Raw genomic sequence first — 14,733 nt, 5'->3', positions numbered from 1 at the left:
ATGGGGGGTCTGGAGGAGCAGGCAGGGGATGAGGCCTGGTAGGGGTCTCCCCATGGTCCCCCCTCCAACCTCCCCCACCCCTACTTACCAGCTCAGAATCCGAGTCCAGCTCCCTGATGCAGCAGGCGAGGACTGCCCAAATCACCAAAGTTCTCCTAATCGATTCAGAGAGCTTTGAATTGATTCGGACCTTTTAATTGTTCCCCTGATTCGATTCTGATTCAGAGATCTGGCCACTGAATTGAGCTAAATCTTATCCAAACTGAATCAGCACCCAAAGCTTCGCACAGCTCTAATATTTAACATATTGAAACCAGCCACAAAAATGTTTTACAAATGGTAAGAGTGATAATGTAGTGCAAACACAGAGAGTTAAACTACAGTAAAAACAAGCAATATAAACATCCTTTATTAAGATCTTATCATTAATTTTGTCAGAGACAGAAACTGAAGGAAGTCTCTTGGGAAGCACCATGCCACTCAATCATATAATGTACTGGATTCATGGTAAAACGGACTACAGCCAGGGATGCTGGACTACAAATGGAGTGTGTTTGTTTTCCAAACTACAGCTCCCATTAGGGAAATATACTTGGTGAGGAATTAGAGGTCTTTAGAAAAGAACAAGTGGAACTTGTCCTCCAAAAGCAACTTCTAGGAGGTAGTGTGAAACAGTAAGGATACATCGATGGTAAAAGGTTATCGTTCACGTTCTTTACATTGGCTGCAAGCTTGTTTGGTAACCCTCCCATAAAAACAGATTTCTTCCTCCACACACTGCTATGTGAAGTTTACACAAGTTTATCCTGCAAAAATTATAGCCTTACTTCTAATTTAGCAATAAATATTAACTTTGCTCTAAACAGATTCATATGCATTCTCAGCTTATAGGCAAATTTATCTAGCAACTAAAATATATATAAAAGAACTGCTTTTGCTATTTCAGTTAGAAGTATACATTGTAACCAAATGCATTTAACACAGAACATTTTCCATACACAGGAAACCTTCACTATTCGCAAACTCCAGATTCGCAGATTCAAATATTTGCGGGGGAGGACAGAGCCGGGAGGCGGGCAGAGAGCGAGTGCCGGGGACGTGGACGATGGCGGCGGCAGCATCTTCTCCCCTGGCGGCTGCCCTGGCATCGCTCGGGGGGGGAAGGGTCAGTCCCTGGGCACTGTGGGGGAGACCTGGGGACAGGGAGGGTGGTGGTGATGGCATCTACTCTGCCGCTGCTGCCTCCAGCAGCACTTGGGGGGGATGGCACTTGGGGGGGAAGGGGTCGGTCCTCAGGTGCTGCAGGGGAGCCGGGGCGGCTGTGGGGTCTGACAGGGAGCCCCGTCAGTACGCGCAGATTTCACCATTCACGGGGATCTCCGGAACGTATCACCCACAAATGGCGAGGGTCTCCTGTAACCAATCGTGGGCGACTGGTGCCTCCTGACTCTGGTAATAATAGAGTGAAATTAAGAGAAGTATGGCAAAGGAGAAGAGATGATGCCAGCAGAAATCTGAAATGAGATAAAATAACTAGTAAGAGAGGTACAGCAAGATTGTGCTAGTTATTACAAGCCTCCAAGGGGGAGAAAAAAAATCATACTCGATGATGAAAGCATATGGGATCACAGAATCATAGAAAATTAGGGTTGGAAGGCACAGAGGTCACCTAGTCCAACCCGCCTACTCAAAGAAGGGCCATTCCCAGCTAGATCATCCCAGCCAAGGCTTTGTTTAGCGGGGTCTTACAAACCTCCACAGATAGACATTCAACAACCTCTCTGGGTAGCCTGTCCCAGTGCTTTATTACCTTCCTACTGAGAAAGTTTTTCTTAATATCTAACCTAAACGTCCTTTGCTGCAACTTGAGACCATTACTCCTTGTCCTGTTGTCTGCCACCACTGAGAATAGTCTAGCCCCATCCTCTTTGGACCTACCCTTCAGGTAGTTTAAGGCTACTATAACCCCTGCTGGCTTCCTGCCCCTGGGGCAGGGGACTGGACTCAATGATCTTCCGAGGTCCCTTCCAGCCCTAATGTCTATGAAATCCCCCCACCTTAGTCTTCTCTTCTCCAGACTAAATAAACCCAGTTCCCTTAGCCTCTCCTCATAGGAGGAATATCAGAAATCAGCTCTAATGTTAAATCAGATGTTATTTGAGATAGTGAGGTTCAATTTCTTTCTGGAACCCATAGCAGGGAAGGGGAGGGAAGAAGTATGGCGGGGCAGATCAAGGCCCCTGTGGTGAGGGAGGGAGTGGGGCTGGGGTAGGCGCTGCCCAGCTGGGTTAGGGCATGGGACGGAGCTGTGGCTTGTCTGGGGGGCATGCTGGGGGGTGGCTCCCACTGCTCCGCACACCCCGGGAGGGCATGAGGTGAGGGGGCATGTGCCCCTCAGATCTACGCAAGGCAGGGCAGGCTGCTGCTGTGGGTTGGGGCCAGAGCTGCACAGGGCTCTTCCCAGCAGGGACTGGGCCAGGCTGCACTTAAGGTGGGTGGCGGTGGCACTGGGAAAGGAGTTGGGGGGTGGGGAATGAAGCCACCCAAAAATTTGCCGTAGCTCCCCCCATCGCGCCCCCTCCAAGCACCACCACCACCCACCCTAAGCACAGCCTGACCCAGCCCCCCTCCATGCACCGGGAAGAGCCCAGCCCCCGCCTATAGCTGCAGCCCACCCTGCCCAAGCCTCACACAGATCTGGGGGCACACGCCCCTCCAAACCCTCCCAGGGTGTGCAGCGGTGGGAGCCACCCCTCCCTGGACAAGCTATGGTTCCAACCTGCACCTGCCCCAGCCTCAGCTCCTTCCCACTCCCTCCCCCACCATGGAAGCCTTGATCTGGACCCCATGCCCCTTCCCTCACAACAGATTTACCAGCCGGACCTGGCTACTCTCCACACTGCCAAGCTGTGTTCCTCGCTACCTAAGTGCTGTGCTGTGGCTATGTGCAATTACAGGCATTTAATCGGCCACATCAGGCTGATTTCCGATGCACTCAATTTTCTTTATATCGGTGCCAATTTGATATCAGACCAATGTATTGGTGCACCTCTAGAAAATACTGACCAATCAACTCAGCTGTTTCAGTCATAGGATATCATTTTGAATCATTCTTAAGTGTAACCTCCCAGTTTAAGACTAAATTACTGATTCTGTCACCACAATCTGTCAAAAGTGCTAAGCAGAGATCTGGGTTTTTCCATTTACCATAGAAAACAGATTTTCTCCTTTAAAAGAGAAAACCACAGATACACACACACGCGCGCGCGCACACCCCCTCCTATAAATTTTAGTATCTGACTTTGGGTTTATCATGGAAAATCAGAGCTCCCCCTGCCCTTTTAGCTCACAGAGCCCAGGTCCAGGCCCCTCATTCCCAAGCCACAACCCCCCAGCCCTGCCAGTACTCCTCACTCTCCCCCACCCCCAAAAAAAAACCCTTCCCCCCCAGCCCTCCTGGAGGGGGTACCCAACTGCCAGAGCTACAGGGCCAGGGACCCGGGTCCACAGACCCCTGAGCCCCACAGCAGCACCCAAGACCTGGCTGCTGCAATGGAGCCTAACTGCCCCTGACCCCCTCCGCCTTTCTGCTGCAGGCTCAGGTAGGGGTGGGGCCAGCTCCCCACCACTGCATGCAATTCCAGTGGAGCAGGGGGGACCCGTGCTCAACAGATCTGTGTGCAGGGTGGGGGTAGGGGGCCCACTGTGGGCTCAGGCTCCCCATCCTGCTCCCTCCCCTGGGACCTCTGCAACCCAGCAGGTGCAATCCAATGCTGCAGGGCATAGCAGGGCCACGTGGGAAAACCCCTTGCCACTGAGAGCTCTGTGCTGCTCTGGTGAGGCATCCCTGCCTGCACAGCAGCAGTGAAGGGCAGAATCCTGTGCCAGTGCCTATGTGGCTGCTGTATGGGCAGAGGATGCCTTGCCAGGGCAGTGCAGAGCTCTCGGTGGCAAGGAACTTCGACACACAGCCTCACTGTCTACCAGTGCCAGGCACAGCCTGCTGGGCTGCGGAGGCCCCAAGAGAGGGCAGCAGGGTGGAGAGCCCAAGACCACACCCATTCCCACCCCATGCATAGATCTGGGGGACATGGGTCCCCCTCTGCCCCCCAGGGAGCATACACGGTGGTAGGGAGCTGGCCCCACCCCCCAGATGAACTTTTTGCAGCTCCAACCAACTTCCTCCTGGGGCCCTGAAGCCACCCATTCCGGCCCCCAAATCCTACACACCCCCTCCGGCTGGGCAGAAGCCCCAGCCCTGCCCAACTCCCTCCCTATGGGGGCCTCAATCCCACCCCCCACACTCACCTGCAGGAGCTGCTCTCCAGGCTGCCTGACGGCCATGTACATATATACATGCACATAGCACTCCCTGCCTGACTGCCCTCCTTCCGCTCCTCCAACCCCAGCCCCTTGCAGGCTGGAACTCTGCCAGCCTGAAGACAGCTCTTTGCAAAAATGCAAAATCCATGGATTTTTCCATTAAAATGAAAAATCTGAGTTTTCCTCCAGTAAAGGGGGAAATCAGTGTTTTTCTATGGCAAACTGAAAACATGGATCCCTGGTAAGGACTTGTACACAGACGAGTGTTTTAAACACTTTTTTCTATAAATATTTTGTTCCTAACATAACATACTTTGGTTTTAAGATTGCTGACTGCTATAAAGCGCTAGGTATATACTATTAAACAGAAGAATTGCAGATATTTATATCCAGTCAGACCTGCCAACTAAAAATAGTTCATACATAGGGGGTGTGTCTACACGTGCTATTAACGTGAATGGGTTTACTGCTTAGTTAAATACTGTGAACTTACTGCACACGGCAGTAAGCGTTCCCCAGGAACGCATCTACACATGCACCCTATTGGGAGCAAATCTCCTCCGATGCAGGGCTACTCCTGCCCTGCTCTGCCCCACTTCACCAGCCAGCTGCAGCTGTCTCCTGGCCCTGTGCACATTAGTAGGGGTTCTGATGTGCGTGGGGACAGGAGACAGACAGCTGTCACTGCAGCCAGCAGAGCTCTCCTGGCCCCTTGCACATCAGGATACACAGCTGCCAGCAAGCCCCATGCCCAGCAGGGCTTCCCCGCCCAGCAGGGGATCACTGGCAGCTCCCACTCCAGGAGCAGGACAGGCCTTGGCCAGTCTCCTGCTGGACAGGGAATCCCCACCTGGCAAGAGGCTTGCCAGCAGCTGCCCCACTAACACGACAGCTGCCAGCAAGCCCCTGGCGGAGCAGGAAAGTAGAGAGCTCCCCAGTCCTGGTGCTGCTTCGCTCCCAGCTCCTGTGGGGAGCCAGAAGCCAAGTAGCACTGGACAGAGTGGTGCAGAAAGCAACCCTGTCCCAGGACTAAAGGGCTCCCAGCTCCTGGGGGGGAGCCGGGAGCTGAGTAGCACCAGGACTGGGCACAGAGAACTCCCTGACCTCCTGTGGCTCCCTACTGGCGTGGCTGACCGGGAGCAAATTTGCTCCCAGTCAGCATCTACATGAGTGCTCCTGTACAGTAACTACTACATAGTTAAGCTAGTATGTGCATTTACACAGGCACTGGCTAACTGTGGAGTAGACTATTTTACTGCACCGTAAATGCCACACACGTGTAGATGGTGATGCTTTACTGCGCAATAGATTAGTCTATTGCTCAGTAAAATGTCTTGTGTAGACACACCCAGGGTGATGTAGTTCAGGGTCTGGTCCAAGAGTGAGAAAACTGAAATTCTGCTCTACACAAGAGCAAAAACCAGGAGTACTGCACCCAGAGAGGCAAACCGAGTGAAAGAGGTGCAACTAGTTCTATAACACTGGCAACCATGGTCAGAGGACAATTAATGAAAATAGCAATATTCTTAATTGAACCTCTAAAGTATAATTTACCACATACAATATATATAATGCAATTCTAAATAGTGAGGTAGGTATTGTTTTAAAGGTACATCAAAGGCCAAAGGGAAATGTTAGTTTGAACTGCATTTATTTTAAGAGGTTACACAGCTAAGACTGAGAGTGAGCGTAGTATGGATTCTTATTCTTTACCTTATTAAATGTTCTCATATTACATCCGACTAAAAGCTCTCTTTCTAAATAGCTAGTAGATACAACTTTGTGTCACATTTAGATAGCTTACACCACCTATTTGTAATTAAAGTCACTAAATTGGCAAAAAATTACGCAAACCACATGCAGTTCCTACAAAAGGAATCAAACACATTTTATTTCTCGTTAAAACTGCTCTTCCAAATTTGCCAATTACTGTTATTTTATCATTTTATGTTATTTATTAAGATGATGGTAACCTAAAACTAATTTCCTACAGTTGCAGGAATCACTTAAAAAGGTTACTAGTAGTAATTTTACATTTGACTACTCAAGACAAATAGTTAAGTGAAAAAATTATTGTCAACATTTTATTCTATAACCACAGAAAATAATTTTCATCAGACAGTTCTTACACAGCAATATAGCAGCTGTCAAAGGATTCAAACATTAAAGCAATTGCACTGCTCTCAGAAGGAGGCACTTTCATTAAAAATGACATTTTAGCAGAATAAACTATTTTTAAAATAAATACTGTATAGACTTGATGCACTTGTGTCCATACATATAATCCTGAAAATTATTTAAATTTAGCAGACTGAAGGATAAATAAAAACGTTGTTGCTTAATGCAGACATGAGCATTTAAGGAGAGACTGCACAGACTAGACTGTTGATCTGCTGTGCCAAACTGGTCTTCTCATTTCTAATTAATTTTTATTTTACCATGGCAAAACTTTTAAAATTTATCTCTCTGTACTAAGTATGTTTATTTGCAACTGACCGTCTAAATTACTCTGAGTTAGTGAATTTTAAAGTTCATGCCCAGCAGAAACTAGAGGTACACCTGATATTGGATCAGTAATGATATACAGAAAATATCTTTATTATCGATTGTCTATATCGAATATTGGCCTGATGGGGCCGATAATTTGGCTGATAAATGCCCAAGCTGCACGCAGCACAGAGCAACAGGAGAGCTGCCCCTAGCTGGTAAGTTGGAAGAGGAGGGGGGAGGGAAGTGGCGTGGGGAGGCAGAACAATGCCCCCTGCGGTGAGGGAGGGGGCAGGGGCAGGCACTGCTCAGGCAGGGCACGGGATGTTGGCCTAGTTCGTGGGGTGGGGGCGGCTCCCACTGCTGCTTGCACCCCAGGAGGGCGGGAGGTATGCCCCCAGATCTGTGTGATGCAGGACAGGCTGCAGCTGTAGGGAGGAGCTAGAGCCAGCGCTGTGCAGGGCTAAGCTCAGAGCAGGCTCCAGCAGCACTGGAAGGAGGCTGCAGCCACCCCAGATTTCGCTACAGCTCTACTCCCAGACCTGTGCCACCGCCCACTTGGAGCAGCTCTGGCTGAATTCCCCACCTCCACCCAAGAGCCAGGAAAAGCTGGGGCTGCGCCAGGCAGCAGGGTGGGGCTGGAAGTGGAGCTGCAGCTAAATTTGGGGTGGCTACAGCCTCCTCCCAGCAGCGCCGGCACCCATTTTGAACCCAGCACCTGGCGAGAAAAGTCCACCCTGCAGCTGCAGCCCACCCTGCACCATGCAGATCCGGAGGCATATGCCTCCCCCCGCCCTTCCAGGGTGCAAGCAGCAGCAGCAGGAGCCACTCCCACCCCATGAGCCACACCCCTGTCCTGCACCCCTCCCTGGCTGGGCAGTGCCTGCCCTTGGCCCCTCCCTCACCATGGGGGGACACTGACCTGCCCCCCTATGCCCCTTCACTCCCCCCCCACCCAAACCACCATACCACACTTGCCACCTGATGGCAGCTGTATCAGATCGGTATTGGCTGATATGCCTCCTTAAATATTGGCTACCAATATCAGCCCCCAATATCTCTATTGGTGCACACCTAGTAGAAACTGAGTACTAAAATGTTACTTTATTGAGGTCACCTAAGTAGATATTAGACAATACCCAATTTGATCAAATCTCAAAGATTTCCAAAATGAAGCAAGTTGAAAGTAACTGTCATGCCTACAGACAATTCTGAAAGTCTCTTACCCCACCAGTTACACTGATGGTATCATTACACCATAATAGAGAATTAGTTAATAGCTTCAAAACTGTTACTAATGCCAGTATATTAAAATCAGTCTGCCCTAACTCAAAGCTTGAGAAAAGTATTTTAAAAAATTGTCACTTTAAAAATAAAATTTGCAAGGCCATAGTTTTATTTTCTCTTCAGAGTCAGTTTTACTTGAGCACTAAAAATTAGATACCTAAATTCATCAAAAGTCTGTAATTCTTTGATAAGCCTTTGTTAACTCTCACTTGAAAATCCTACTACATTTACTAATTTTTCTTTGCTCCCTGTTATTACCAATACCATCACCCTCGTGCCCAGAAATTTCAGTTTCCTCACAACTATCAACCAGTCTCTATACTTCTAGCTTGTCTGAGAAAGTTCAATATAAACACCACAAATCCAATATATTAAGCCCACACCAATAGTGTTTCTGTTACTCTTGTATTTAACCAATACTATCCTGATTACTTTAAAAATTGTATCAACTTGAATGTGGACGAAGGTTATGAGGTCTATCTTGATGGAAGGGTGGAAACCAGAGCGGAAACTCCTTTTTTGGTATAGTGAACTAGCATGCTACACTTCATATTGGAACTACACTGTCAGATACAGCATGGGAGTTCGCTTCTAGTGTTTTACTTTCCCTCAAATATACCAATTAGCATTGTGAAAAAAAATAAAAGCAGCATAAAATAGTTACTATAGAAAAAAACAGAAATAAAGCCCTAACAACAGTAGTTCTAAAATAATTAGAAAAGGCTGGTATTTTTTGTTATATAGCATTAAATAGTCTTAAGAGGAGTGTGTCAGTATGAGATAAACAGAAAAAAACAATTAAAGCAAACTGCCTAAGTAATTCAATGTTACACACAAGCAAGAGGCTAAAAGCAACTGAAACGAAACAAACTAGAGTTCAATCTAGTCTCTGAATCGAGACAATATTGACCGGGTATAATTAACTGACTTATGGATCTAAATATCTTACCCACAACCTTATTTTGTACTACATTTTGTGAGCCTATAAAATAACGTGAATTTTATTGTACTTGGTAATTTTGACCATGATGCAATTTTTCTATTGTTTCCTCACCCATTTCTATATTCCTGTCTTCCTCTGACTAAAAGAAGTTCTCACATGAAAAAAATTACAACAAAGTTTTCTTATAAATATTCAACAACTGTGACTATTTTGAACCTACTGAAATTCATTCCCAGTTAAAATTCTACTAAAAAAACCTTACACTATTAAAAGCGCATATTTGTTTTAATTAAAAATACAGAATCGCTCTCTGTGGTATAAGTAGGAATTCTTCTATAACTAATGGAAAACAAAATTTTAAAATGTCTGGTGACTTTTGAAAGTAGAAAGTCATGTAATTACCACAGAGGTTTTAAGAAAAATCCCTGAAATGCCTCAGGAACTAGTTAAAAAGTATGTCTTGTGAACATATTAATGTTCTCAACTCATTAGCAGTCACTACAGGGCAAAATCTTGTCATTAAAAGTGGTTACATTTTGTCTCTTGCCATATTTACAAGTAAATTTTATCCTTATAATATTGCTGTTCCTGACAATAATCAGGTTCTTTTTCTCAATACTTCAATAAACATTTTCCTCACAAAGCAAGCATTCAGTAGCATTCAGTATGGCTAGGGACAGACATTCCAAAAGCCTGAGCCTGAATTGATTCAATCTTTGCAGATTAATCTAACCTGCCTAGGCTGAACTGGTTTGTAACTGAACAGGTATCACCCTCTGGACTAAGAAAATTAAGGCACATGCCTGCAGTGGCTCAGGCTAGAAGCTTGGGGGTGCTAGAGCAGCCCTCCCTTCCCTTCTACAGGGCAGGGCTTAGTGGGGGGGGGGGGCATGGCTGGGCCCTGGCAGGATGCTCTGATTAGGGAAGGGTTCCCCCACCACTGCTCCTGAGCAGCCCAGCAGGGAATTGATTACAGAGCATTTAGCAACTCTCCAGCAGGGAGTTGATAACACCCCATCAAGAAAATAATAGCCTCTCTCATTAGTTCAAGCTCTTCTTAAACAACTTTTTCAAATGAAGGAATGGAGGGACATTAGCAGCTACCTGCTGATTAGCTCCAAAAAGCCCTAAGCAGACACTGTCCTGTCTGCCTTACACAGACACCTGTCAGCATTAACTAGCAAACTGCATGCTGGCTATGGTCCATGCTGGGAGACGGAGACTCCCCGATCGAGGAGGGAGTGGGATGGGGCAGCACACAAAGAATCCAGGCAGACACTACTGTACCTGCTGTCTCTGCTGGAGCTCCAGCCAAGGAGCAGAGGGGAGGGGCCAGCCCAGCTCTCTAAAGCAGAGAGCCCCACCCAGACCTGGCAAAGCATCTGGGATGCTAGGGGTCTCTGGTTTAAGTTAAACCAGGAAGGCATCTGGGACAGATACTGCATAAACAGGTTTGACCCAAAACAGTTAAGTCTGATACAGGCAGACAAGGTTCCTTGGGTGAATTTGATATCTTTTATTAGAACAACCCAAATGGTTGGAGAATAGTTATTAAGCAAGCTTTCGGGTTCAAAAACCCTTCGTCAGACTGATACTACATTCAACCAGGTTTATCTCAACCCAGTTTCAGCCATTTTTGAACTAGTTTATGTGCACTAAATGTGTGTTCTTTTACAGGTTTAAACCAGTTTATGATCACTTAAAACTGGTTTGTGTGTAATGTCTGTCCCTAGCCTATGTGTTTTCAGTCCTACTCAGTGCCAGAATTTTCAGGGAAATTAGTAATAAAATCCAAGAAGCCTTCCTTTGAACATCTGGAAGTTGCAATTTTAAATAAAGCTTACAAAAGGTCAACCTCTGTCAAATTTCAAGCATCATCTTGAAAACATCAGTGTGCCAGAGCCCCATTCCCTGAAAGAGCTGAACTGTCTTTACTGATGTTTCAAAAATGCTAACCTGAAGCAAACACCCATCATAGACAATTTTAGCCTCAAATGCTTACATTTTTACAGTTATAGGCCAGGGTCTTAAAAATGGCAGTGTCAGAGAGCCTTAACAATTAGGTTCCACCTATCCACCACCCCCGCCACCTCGGTGTTCCGGAAGTTTTGAAGAACAAGATGCACTTGTAGAACTTCAATACACTGTGTATGCTAGCAACAATATAGTACAGTAATCATCATATCAAGTTGATCATTGTTGACAGCCAGAATAAGAGTCGACAAAGCTGTCATTTTCAAAGATATTCTAGTCTGGCAATATAACACAAGCTAGGAGAAGCTACTTCCCTTGGTGGAACAGAGAAAACAACACTAAGCTAAAATGACCAAATGTAGTAGGATATATCAATTTAAGTATGCCTATTGGTCCATACCAAATTTTGATTTGATACACAAAGATTCCAATTTTTAAAGGATATATGAAGTTGTATTATTTTTTTCATAGTCGCTCTGAATCAAACTCTATATAATTTTAGGTTTAAACACACACACACACACACACACACACACGTTTATATATAATAAAAGCATTCTACAAACCATCTTGCTATTTAGCTACCTAAAATATCCACATGAACTGTGAAGGTTATAATGCGATAGTAATAATATAGGCAATAACATTTACACTATATCTAAATGTACAGTAATCTGTTTGGATTATTGTACATAAAACTATAATAAAATTACATTTTTGTACTCTGACACGATAGGACAACCTTATATGTAAAAAATAGGAGTGTATGTTCACAGTATCTGAGTATATGCATGAGAACAAGAACTAAAGATAAGGTCAGTGTATTTCTTCCCATGATGGAATGCTTTTTCAAGTAAGTATGCTTAGTAAAGAAGTTATTCCAATAATAAACAAGAATTCTACACCCATTCTAGGCCAGTTTAACTGTAACTGAAATTGTGAAACATCTTAACATAAAATGATGTGCTAACATCTTGGTTCTGTTTTCCTTTTCCTACCAATTTGGTTTCCTGTGGTCAAAACAAAGATATCAAAGAACTCCATCAGCTACTTACTCTCGGGACCAAAAACCCACAGCCACCAGGTCTGAATATCAGGTCTCCATATTAGGCAAGTGTAAAACATTTAATTAGATGTATTTAGAGAAAAATAATTTCTATTTCTATTTGGACTCAGATCACACCCATTACTGAAAAATCCTAAGAGAACTAAAATCAAGCAGAGAGCTCTGAAGCTCTTAAATCACAGACAATAGAGTATAATGTGGGGAATATGTACAGAATATGTACAGGCAACAGTCTTCCTATCCTGCATGTCTTATTGGTAGAAGACCTGAGAAGTGTTGTAACAAATCTGAACAATCCCAAAGGCACAATTTAGTGTAGAACAGTGTCAGTGGTTGGCCCCAAACCAAAATAAAAGGGAAAGCAGCTCTCCGCAGCATAGTATCTCTATCAACCCACTGAGCACAAAAAACATGACAAGTCTTCTGAAAGATTGGAAGAAGAAATAATAGTCAACCAAATAACTTCACTTAACAGTTCTTGGGTTGCAGTAGCTAGTTTTTAATAACGTCATCCCTTTTTAAATATTCAAGAAAACGTTTTCTTTGGGGTGGGGGGGGAAATCACTCTAACAGCAAAAAGTCAATCAATGTCCACTGAACAGAAATAGGAAGTTCTTATATTTGAAATCAGTTAAATACTTAAGTATAAGCAAATTGTTTATATTTATACTAGTAGAACCCATTCTGCCTCAACTCTGAAGTAGGCTGGTTTAGTTTATCAACAGCCCAGAAGTTTCAGTACCCTTATTTCTAACGTTAGCAGTCTGTTTACACTATAACAAAACAGAATAAAGCAATCTGCCTACACTTTTTCAATTACCCTGTGAGACAGCAATGAGTTTAGGATCCTGAGGAAAGGAAGGATGGAGAGCAAAGTAAGGACCCTGGACTCCATAAAAGCAGACTGACTTGCTCAGGGAATTCATGGGCAGGATCCCCTGGGAAGCCGGTCTGAGGAGCAGAGGAGTCTAGGAGAGCTGACTGTACTTTAAAGAAGCCTTACTGAGAGTGCAGGAACAAACCATACCGATATGCAGGAAGACTAGCAAGTATGGCAGAAGACCAGTTTGGCTTAGCAGGAAATTCTTCAGTAAATTAAATCACAAAAAGGAAGCTTATAAGTGGAAACTTGGACAAACAACTAGGGAAGAATATAAGAGCATTGCTTGGGCATGCACGGATAAAGTCAGGAAGGCCAAACTGCAATTAGGGTTGCAGCTAGCAAGGGATGTGAAGGGAAACAAGAAGGGTTTCTACAAGTATGTCAGTAACAAGATGATGAGGGAAAGTGTGGGTCCCTTACTGAAGGTCAGGGGCAACCTAGTGACAGAGAATGCAGAAAGGCTGAAGTATTCGATGCTTTTTTCAACTCAGTCTTCACAGGCAAGGTCAGCTCCCAGACTACTGCACCTGGCAGCAGTCTGGGGAGGAGGCAAGCAGCTAAGTGGCAAAACAGGTTAAGGTGCTGAGGGAGGTGGCTGATCTGACTGCAGAGCCACTGGCCATCATCTCTGCAAACTCACGGTGATCAGGAGAGGTCCCAGATAATTGGAAAACGGCAAACGTAGTGCCCATATTTAAAAGAGGGAAAAAGGAGGATCCAGGGAACTACAGGCCAGTCAACCTCACCTTAGTCCCTGGAAAAATCATGGAACAGATCCTCAAGGAATCCATTTCTAAGAACTTGGAATAGAAAAAGGTGATTAGGAACAGTCAGCATGGATTCACCAAGGGCAAGTCATGCCTGACCAACCCCGACTGCCTTCTATGATGAGATGACTGGCTATGTGGATGCAGGATACCTTGATCTAAGCAAGGCTTTTGATACAGTCTTCCACAACATTCTTTCAGGCAAGCTATGAAAGTACGGGTTGGAAGAATGAACTAAAAGGTAGATAAAAAACTAGCTGGAGTCATTGGGTTCAGGGGGTAGTAATCAATGGCTTGATGTCTAGTTGGCAGCCAGCATCAAGTGGAGTGCTCCAGGGGTCAGTCCTGGGGCTGGTTTGTTCAATATCTTCATCAATGACCTGGAAGATGGCAGAGAGTGCACCCTAAGCAAGTCTGCAGATTACACCAACCTGGTGGGAGTAGTAGATACACTGCAGGGTAGGACTAGGATTCAGAATGACCTGGATATGTTGGAGGATTGGGCCAAAAGAAATCTCATGAAATTCAACAAGGACAAGCGCAAAGCCCTGCCCTTAGGACAGAACAATCCCATCCACTGGGACAGGCTGGGGGCCGACTCACTGGACAGCAGCTCTTAGATTCATAGATGTTAGGGTCGGAAGGGACCTCAATAGATCATCGAGTCCGACCCCCTGCATAGGCTGCAAAGAGTGCTGGGTCTAGATGACCCCAGCTAGATGCCTATCCAACCTCCTCTTGAAGACCCCCAGGGTAGGGGAGAGCACCACCTCCCTTGGGAGCCAATTCCAGACCTTGGCCACTCGAACTGTGAAGAAGTTCTTCCTAATGTCCAATCTAAATCTGCTCTCTGCTAGCTTGTGGCCATTATTTCTTGTTACCCCCAGGGGTGTCTTGGTGAATAAAACCTCACCAATTCCCTTCTGTGCCCCCGTGATGAACTTATAGGCAGCCACAAGGTCGCCTCTCAACCTTCTCTTGCGGAGGCTGAAAAGGTCCAGGT

The 14,733-nt window shown here is 45.6% G+C and overlaps 1 long non-coding RNA gene across 1 annotated transcript in view; it reads right to left on the bottom strand.

Moving 5' to 3' along the window:
• Positions 1–263: 263 nt before the first annotated feature.
• LOC112549733 overlaps positions 264–14,733 on the bottom strand; it is a 19,616-nt gene continuing 5,146 nt past the window's right edge. Inside the window, exon 3 of the long non-coding RNA XR_003093234.1 lies at positions 264–1,514. This is a non-coding gene — a long non-coding RNA (uncharacterized LOC112549733). The remainder of the gene's footprint in view (positions 1,515–14,733) is intronic.

The sequence above is a fragment of the Alligator sinensis genome, unplaced genomic scaffold (assembly GCF_000455745.1).
Source record: "Alligator sinensis unplaced genomic scaffold, ASM45574v1 scaffold389_1, whole genome shotgun sequence".
Classification (NCBI taxonomy): Eukaryota; Metazoa; Chordata; order Crocodylia; family Alligatoridae; genus Alligator; species Alligator sinensis.
This window is presented reverse-complemented; position numbering and strand designations above follow the sequence as displayed.